Source organism: Pinus tabuliformis, chromosome 3_2, assembly GCF_031772625.1.
Source record: "Pinus tabuliformis cultivar Carrire ecotype Pingquan chromosome 3_2, CPIR1, whole genome shotgun sequence".
Taxonomy (NCBI): domain Eukaryota; kingdom Viridiplantae; phylum Streptophyta; class Pinopsida; order Pinales; family Pinaceae; genus Pinus; species Pinus tabuliformis.
In genome coordinates this window covers 236,663,583-236,672,939 of record NC_142302.1, presented here as the reverse complement: position 1 = coordinate 236,672,939, position 9,357 = coordinate 236,663,583, and positions in this window count along the sequence as shown.

Genomic DNA, 9,357 nt, shown 5'->3' with positions numbered 1-9,357 from the left:
ATCATGCCTATTAAATCTTCGGAGTGGTAGCTGTTGGATTCAAGTTACGGGGATGATCTCCAGGTGTGCCGATGTCTCCGTGGGCTGAGGACTGGGCCACGTAAACTCTCACGTGCTCCGAACAGAGACATGCCACCGCTAAATACCTTGGTTGGATTTGCCTTTGACCCTCGTTGACCATGACCTTCTATGGATGATTTGGCAGATTTGAAGGGACACGTTCCATGTACCTATCACCTGTAGCTTGCCCATGTGGCTTGTTTGTTCATAGGACACCTATAGCATAGCTTTTAACAAAATAGCTGCGGAATCCTGTGCTGGCTGCAAAAACCTATGCTGGCTGCGGAAACTGACAAGTTTCCGCAGATGCCTGAACAAAAATTTAAACCAAACAATAGTCATAAGCATAGTTAGAAAACCATGTCAGAAGCTCTTTTTAGACTATAATGCAATGATTTAACAGCTTGATGGATGAGGTAAGTGGGAAAAAGAAGGCTGAGAGGGTGTATAGGAAGATGTAGGTTTGAGGCTCAATACTTCCTTAGCGTTGTTATCGGTTTACTATAGCAACATGATAGTCAATCACTTGATCTAATCTTAGATTTTGGTATACCAACTGAACTATCAATATACATGAAGGTACATGGAATTTATGTTCTATATATAGGTATTGTTTGATGTGATGCTACTTGAAGGGGTACCAATAGGGGTTACAAGCATTTCTGGCAACATGATTCCACATTTATTTCTCATGTGTATTCTTCCCCAAACATAATTTTACCCACTAAACAATAGCTCACTATGCTACTTAAATACACTTGAACATGTCTCTAGCCTTAAAAAATTATACTAAATTCACAAGTATTTTTGCTCGGGAGAGAGCTCTAATACCACTTGTGGTGTTCCCTAACCCTTGAAAATTCAAACATAAGCAAGTATATAGAGATTAAAATTGTGGATCAAATAGAAAAAGGAAAAAAAATCAAAACTATAAAATATAACATTTTACCTTGATAATGTAAGGAATAATAGAATGTTCACTTTCCTCTTAAGGTGGGGAAACAAGAGACAATAAGATAAAATCTATAAAAGTATAACCCTATATCTTGATAATGTGAAGATGAATACAATGTTTTCTTTCCTCTTAAGGTGAGGAAACATTCCAATGAGTAGATATCCAACTGTACAACACAAGACAAAATATTACATAGCCTCTTATCTTGTTAAATAGGTTTTACATAGGAAATAAAAAACCTAACTACTTATGGTCATATCATTAATGGGTACATAGTACTTAATGTGGATTATAAGCTATAGCCTTTTTAACTTGGATAACTATCAACTACTATCCAATGGGCCTTATTCAAAGAGAATTGATGCATACAACAATTAACTAACTCCTATGTAGCCTAAAGTAGGGAGGTTAGAGTAATACCCTAATTGTACATAGGTTAACCATGACACCATACTTTTGGGTTCTATATCATGGTTTTGATTTGAATGGTAACAAAAGTGTTTAGTCCCAAATGAACCTTTGTTGTGTGACTTGTCAATTAATAATCGTGGTACCAAAATGAATTCACAATATGGTTGTCCAAGGGGTCTTGGATAGATGTTGATTGGGTGCATTGTTAAGGCACTCCTAGATGTTAAGTCACCAGTTCAATTCCATGCCCTATTCTAGCATTATTCTTGGACATGACCATGATGTAGCCTCACTGTTGCTAAACTTACAAAAAACAAAAATCACAATATGGTTAGCACCAAGGTGTCAAGAGGATTTTAGGGAATTGACTCAAGTGACCTAGTAAGTAGTAATACTCGGAATGGTTTGAGTGAACATGGACATAGGGATTTGGGAGGTGGAATTCTCTCTTCACACCCCTTTGTAATTTCATCTTCATAAAACTCATGAATAAACAGAAATTTTTCATACTTATCTTTTATCAATGTCTTCATAAAGATGTAACAATTTAATCATTTATCTTGCAATGAACAAGAGACATAACTTTATCTTGTACCAACTATCTCAAATTATGGAAACAAACCTTCATATGGTTAATTTACTATGAGAAATGTGATATTAAGCTACTTGTATTACACTTTTATTGTCATATTACACTACATTTTACACTTGAAAAGGAAATACAAACGCACCCACTAGGTTGAAAATCTGCACTTCCTTTCTTCTAGTGTTAATTACACCTCTATATTCCACTTTTGTGGTCAACAGAAAGAAATCTGCTATTTATTACAAAACCAACCTTTGGGTAAATCCAATATGAAAAAAAATAACTTGAGGTTGAATTCTTTTCATCTATTTCTCCAACCCAATTTAAGTTGTATAACCAATCAACTAGTTCACATTCTTACTATAATATTTATGCAAAGTTGATATATACCATTTATATAACAAAAAATATTTCTTCAACCTTTAAGTGGTTTTCCTTTGGATCTTAAATGATTTTGGAGCTCATGTTAACAATATGGATATATCGATGAATTTGGTTAACACGCTGAGCAAAAGGTGAAGGAAAATGGCGGACTAGGGTTTCTGACAAACTCTTACACAGTGCAGAGACAAAGCAAGCAGTCTCTCAGGACCAAGCAGTACTGCTGCCAGTGTAGGTTTGGCACATCTGGTAGCCAAAACCGATGAAAATTCTGACGGGGGAGGCATCAGTGCCTCCCCCCATAGACTGCAAAAATGGAGACTGGCCACTTGAAGGTGGAAATGAGAAGACTTCAAATGAGAATGCAGAGTAGCTAGTGGTACGGCCCGAGCAGCAACAGGAGAAGAACGACCAGGTTGATCTGGAAAAATAAATAGGAAATAACCCTGCAACATCTGAGCAACTAAAGAATGCATCGTTGTCCACCTGCAAACACATTGCAACAGAACGACCCAAGATTGAGTTACCCAGTCACATAATCAATGCACAAATACAATACATGAAAGACCATGCACTGAAAGGTAAATTTATAAGCTATTGGCCCACCAAAAAATCTCTGCAAGGATGGATAACCTCAAAGTGGAAGCCCAAAGGACATGTTACCCTACAGCTCGGCCCCAAAGGCTTCTTCACAGCCATATTTAACTGCATTGAAGACAGAAATCACGTCCTAGATGGAGGACCCTATTTCTTTAATGCAGCAGGGAGACTGGATAGAAAGATTTAATCCAGACAAGGAAGACTTTAGCTGGGTGCCAGTTTGGATCTGCATGTACTCCTTACCGTTGGAATACTGGGATGAAGAATCACTTAAATCCATTGGTAATGGGTTAGGAGAATTCATAAAGAAAGGAGAGGAAACAAAGCTTCGTCGGTACACCTCATATGCTCGTATCTACGTTTACATGAAATTGGGCAAGGCACTCATGGACTTGGTAAGTCTCCTTCACGATGACTTTGAATGGATTCAACCCATAGACTATGAACATGTACCTTTCAGATGCAGAATATTCCATGCCCATGGACATCTATTCTATGACTATCCTTTAAATGGTCCTCCTAAATCTACAAACAATGGGGGAAAGTCTGATTCGGAAGGGTTTACCAAAGTTTCCAGTAGAAAGAAGCATACTAAAAAACCCCCCACAACACCTAAAAATGTTACACCAACCTCCGATGTGCCATCCTCAAGCAAGAGCTTTAACATTTTGTCAAACCTAGATATGTCTAAATTAGATCCCTCCACAATAGCAAAGACAACCTCTGCACCATCCACCAAACTTTTTACTGAAACTATCCATAATGAAGCCAGTCAACCATCGATAGATAACACCTATGATCCACAAACAACAACCATGCAACCCATTCCCAACCATGATCACCACAAAGCCCTCTGGTTCGCTAAAGTAATGGACATTGATAATCTGTTGACAGATGCTCTTAAGTCAATACCCCACATGGAGGACAACAGTCAACAAAGTTTAATGGAAGAAGAACGTGAAAGCTTTGATCGAGGGGATATAGGCATTTTCAGTCTAGAAAAAGCATGCAAGAGGAAAGAGTTCGACACAATACCGGAGAGGCAACTTGAAAACCTGGAAGTAGTACTATCAAGAATGCATTAGCACAACACATTTGGCATACAAAAAGGAGGTAAATGGGATGGGAAACATGTCACCAAATATGGGAAGAAGAGAGGGAGAAAGATAGATCTATAGCGCACCATCCTCATTGGGGAAATGCTAGTGGAGTCTAAAAGGTGCTCCAAGTTGACTAAATACTACCGTTCCTTACCTACAGGTCAACCATGAAGCTCATCTCATGGAATGTCAAACGACTTAACGGTCCTGGGAAATATAGGATGATAAAGAACATGATTTAGCAAGAACAACCACATATTGTATTTATGCAGGAAACAAAATGTAATACTAGTACTTTAGCTTCCATCTTATCCAAAGCCTGGGTGGGATGTCAGACTATTATAGTATATGAAACAGGCACTTCGGGAGGGCTTTCTATAGCTTGGAATACGCATCATGTCTCCCTCACAGATTTCCATGCTTCACACCATTTTATACAAGCAACTTTCCACCTCATTGGAACCAACATACATGGCCACTTGACTAATGTATACTTCCCTCAAGATAAAATGCAAAAGAATACATTGCTAAAGACGTTGGAAATTCTAACTTCTACAAGAACTCATCCACTCTGGATCAGAGGCGATGACTTCAACATGATCACTCGACTGGAGGAAAAACTAGGAGGCAGAAGGAAGCTAGACAATGAAAGCAATAGCTTCAAAGAATACATTCAAAACAATTGGCTAATTGACTTACCATTTGATAATGGTCTTACACATGGAACAATAAATGGACGAGCTCTCAGAAAATCTCATCCAGGTTGGATAGATATCTAATCTTAGACAACTCTGTACATTTAGGTGGTGATATATGCGCCTCAATACTCCCCATTGTCAGCTCGGATCATTGGCCTATTTCCTTGCAATGGAAGAATCCTAGAAATTCAAATAGGAAACCATTTAAATTTGAATCCTTTTGGCTCACTCACCCTGAGTTCAAAAATATGGTCAAATCAGCGTGGGAGAGCTTCATTCCCAATGGCGGCTCAACTATGTATAGATTCCAGCAGAGACTGAAGCATATCAAAATGCAAATCAAAACCTGGAATTACACTGCATTCGCAATATATTTCAAGAGAAAAAAGTCCTCGAGAAAAAAATGAGAGAGCTACAATAGAATATCATCAGAGGAGGCAGAACAAAGGAACTAGCATGTCAAGAACAAGTTCTACTCACACAATTGGAAGAAAGAAGGAAACAAGAGGAACTTCTCTGGAAACAAAAGTCAAGAATCAGATGGCTAAAAGAAGGTGAAAGAAATACCAAATTCTTTCATCGCACAACTATCCAAAGAAGAATGAATAATACCATCTCACATATTCAAAATCCACAAGGAGACAGAATGGAGAAACAGGAAGATATCGAGAAAGAGCTCACTAATCACTTCAAAATAGTACATCAAGAGCTGCCTACAGATAGATAGCCTGCAATAAACGAAATACTTCAGCATATTCCCAGAATTATAACAGAGGAGCATAATCATCTTTTGCTAAGACCAGTCGCTCTGACAAAAGTAGAAGAGGCTTCAAATCAATTGAAAGCTGGAAAAGCTCCAGGACCTGATGGTTTCACCTCTAACCTTTACCATCACTTCTGGTATTTAATCAAAGTAGAAGTCTAGAATGTGGTAGAAGAATCCTGAGCTATGCATTGGCTACTTCCATCACTCAATGCGACATCCATCGCTCTCATCCCCAAAGAAGCTCAGCCAAGCACTCCGGAGAAGTTCAGGCACATTTCATTATGCAACATCATATACAAAATCATCTCAAAAGTCATTTCCAATGGCCTCAAACTGCTCCTTCCTCTTCTCATTTCACCGAAACAATCTAGATATGTTGAAGGACGTCAAATCTTGGACAGCATCATTTTGACTCATGAAATCATCCATTCCTTAAAGAGAATCAAACAGGCAGGTATGCTTCTAAAAATCGATCTCTCTAAAGCCTTTGACAAACTTAGCTGGTCCTATATTAAACATATGTTGACTGCCTTCGGATTTAGTCCAACCTGGGTTAGATGGCTTATGAATCTCATAACCTCCCCCTTCTACTCCATTCTAGTTAATGGAATCCCCTCCAAACCCTACTCCCCTTCCAGAGGAATCTGTCAAGGTGACCCATTATCCCCATTCCTCTTTATTATTATGGCAAAAGGTCTGGGTTGTCTTATAAAGCAGGTTGTTCAATCTCATGACCTTAGAGGCATATCTGTCCATGGAACCTCTATGATCACGCATCAACAATTTTTTGATGACAATATGCTTTTTGGACACCCTTCTATAAGTGAAGCCCGCACCTACAAAGCTCTTCTAGAAGCTTTTTCAAAAGCCTATAGAACCACTATAAATACTGCCAAATCTCAAATATTCTTTTTCCACACTCCTGTAGCCACTCAAAGAATCATAGGCAAAATCATTGGATTCTCTCAAGCCAAACTCCCATCTCATTATTTGGGCACTTCACTGATAGACTCAGCCTTAAAGCATACATCCTGGAAACAACTCATTGAGAAAATTGAAAGCCGCCTATCGTCATGGACATACAGAACTCTCAACATGGCAAGCAGGCTCATCCTAATAAAGGCAGTCTTACAATCCATGCCTCTCTATCTCTTCTTGGTTCTTGCTACTCTAAAATGGGTGCTAAAAAAAATCAAAACTCTGCAACCCAACTTCTTGTGGGGATCCACAAGGAAAAACAGAAAATGGGCATTAGTAAAGTGGGACAGGGTTTACACACCAAAAAAGCAGGGAGGTCTAGGATTTCGTGACCCACAACATAGAAACACATTAATGGGAGCACGAATATGGTGGCAATGGGTTTCATGCCCACAGAAGCCATGGGAACAACTTTGGACTACAAAATATGCAAACAATCATCTGTAGCAAGAGCTGATAAGAATCATTACCACGGCTACAGGATCTCTAATCTGGAATGCGGCAAAACAACACAGAGAGATCATCCAAAAAGCATAGCTTTTGGGAGATACACAATGGGATAACTACACATTTCTGGATGGATTCTTGGCAACAGAGACCAAAAATTACAGAAATTCTACCTTGCACAAATCAAAATGGAAACAACATCAACCAGACTGACCATGTAGCACAATTCTAGACTCAAAGTACCAACCAGGGCTTCATGCAATGGAAACCTACTACATGGATAACATAACAAGAAACTGAAGCCTATAACTCGGAGCTACACAAAGAACTCACCAGTAGAAGAATCAGATGTAATACTGGAAAAGATGTTCTAAGATAAGGATATACACCGAGAGGAATATACACAACAAAAGAATCCTACCAGCTGATGCTCCAAACACAGGAACCAGTTGATCCTGCTTGGAATTGCATATGGACTACAGGGATATGGCCAAAAATCTCTACTTTCACATGGTTGCTATATCATCAAAGAATTCTCACTTGGGACAACTTAATCAAGAGAGGATTCCATGGACCCTCCTACTGTCCTAATTGTCAAAATCATGAAGAAACTATTCAGCACCTCATGGATTCCTACCACATGGCTAACCAATTATGGGAAAATCTTACTTTCTGATGTCAGTGACCCTACAAAATCTTAGGAGATATAAAAGGCACCATTCAGAATTGGACTCCAGAGCCATATAATAGCAAAATTCTCAATAAGCTATCGACAATTCTGTCGGGCTTCATCTTCTGGACAATTTAGAAGGAAAGAAACAAAAGAATTTTCAAAAACCAAAGAACTAGTTTAGAGATCATCTGGACCAATTTATGTCATAATATTCAGGAAACTCTAGCTCTCCAACAGTGGAGTGTTGAGGACTTTCCCACCCAGGCATAGGAATAGATCATATGGGAAAACTGGAACTTCAAGCTCCACCAGGTACAACTTGATCCCAATAGATTAAGCACTATCACCAAGCAGCCCTCTCATTGGAATCCCCCCCAAAAAATGTGATAAAGCTAAATTTTGATGGGGCCTCCAAAGGCAACCCAGGTAAAGCAAGACATGGTGGCATCTTCAGAGATCATGAAGGCCAACCTTTGCTAATATAATTTGGCTCCATTGGTTGGGACGCGAATAATTCCGTAGAAATGGAAGGACTGTGGCAAGGTCTGAACTTAGAACACCAACATAATTTTCATCCCATCATAATAGAGGGGGACTCCAAAATTCTAATAAATATGGTCACTCAAATACAACTAGGAAGCACTGCTTCGAGAGTTGCTAAAAGCTAGATACTAGTGGCCAGGTTTGAACTAATAGAGCAATGGATGAAAAACAGAAGAGTAACCACATTTATTCACGTGAAAAGGCACAACAACAAGGTATCCAATCTCTTAGAACATATAATAGTTCAACATGATCAAGTCCTACATTCTGACACAATCAAAATTCTACATGACCAATGTCAATTGCAAGCTTGCACTGACCTGGTGCATAGGGACGCCCATCTCCCGGATGCGGGTGATAATCAAGGACAGTAAGGTGGAAATCGACTGGGTTGGCATGTGGTGAGAGCACATGGCCTCCCATAGGTTGGCACAGTGGTCCAAAAATGGCATTTACAACAGCCATAAATGCACTTTATGCGAGTGCTACCTCCAACCTGTTAACCATCACCAACCTCGGCTCTGTGAAAACATGAATCCTCGAGAGAATTTCACCTTTGCTTCTGCCCATCAACCTCTGCAACCTCTGCCACTGCAATGCCTCTGCCCTCAAACCACGACTGTACCCAGTTCCCGCACAACCACTGGGAGACGCTGCCACCTCCTCTGCTGCATTGATTTTGGCCTGGGCATCCACTCACCCATAGCCTAGATTGTCATTTTATCTTCTCTTTGACCCTGACTGCTCATCCCTCCGCTGAGAAGTCTTCAAGCTCAATTGTGTCGTTGCACCACATTGTGCCTAGTTCCGGAAGGAATTCGCATACTCTTGCAGACAGTATGGCAAGAATGCGACACCATATGCGCAACTACAAGGGTGGGAGCCGAGGGAGCCTAAGTCTCCCCTAGCACTCTCCTACTTTGGATACCACTTCCTCCCTGGTAGAGCAAGTCCCCGGACGTTACCCAAATACACGTAGTGGAAGAGGACACCTCCACTCGGTGGCCCCTACTTCGCCTCACAGTAGCTTTCCTTCCATTTCTGCCTCATCTCCCAGATGCACTCTACCCCTTCCTCAACCGCAATCCTAGAATGCCCAATTCACCTTCCACTCCACTCTGAACAAGCCCATCATCACGGCCACTATATCCATTTGCTT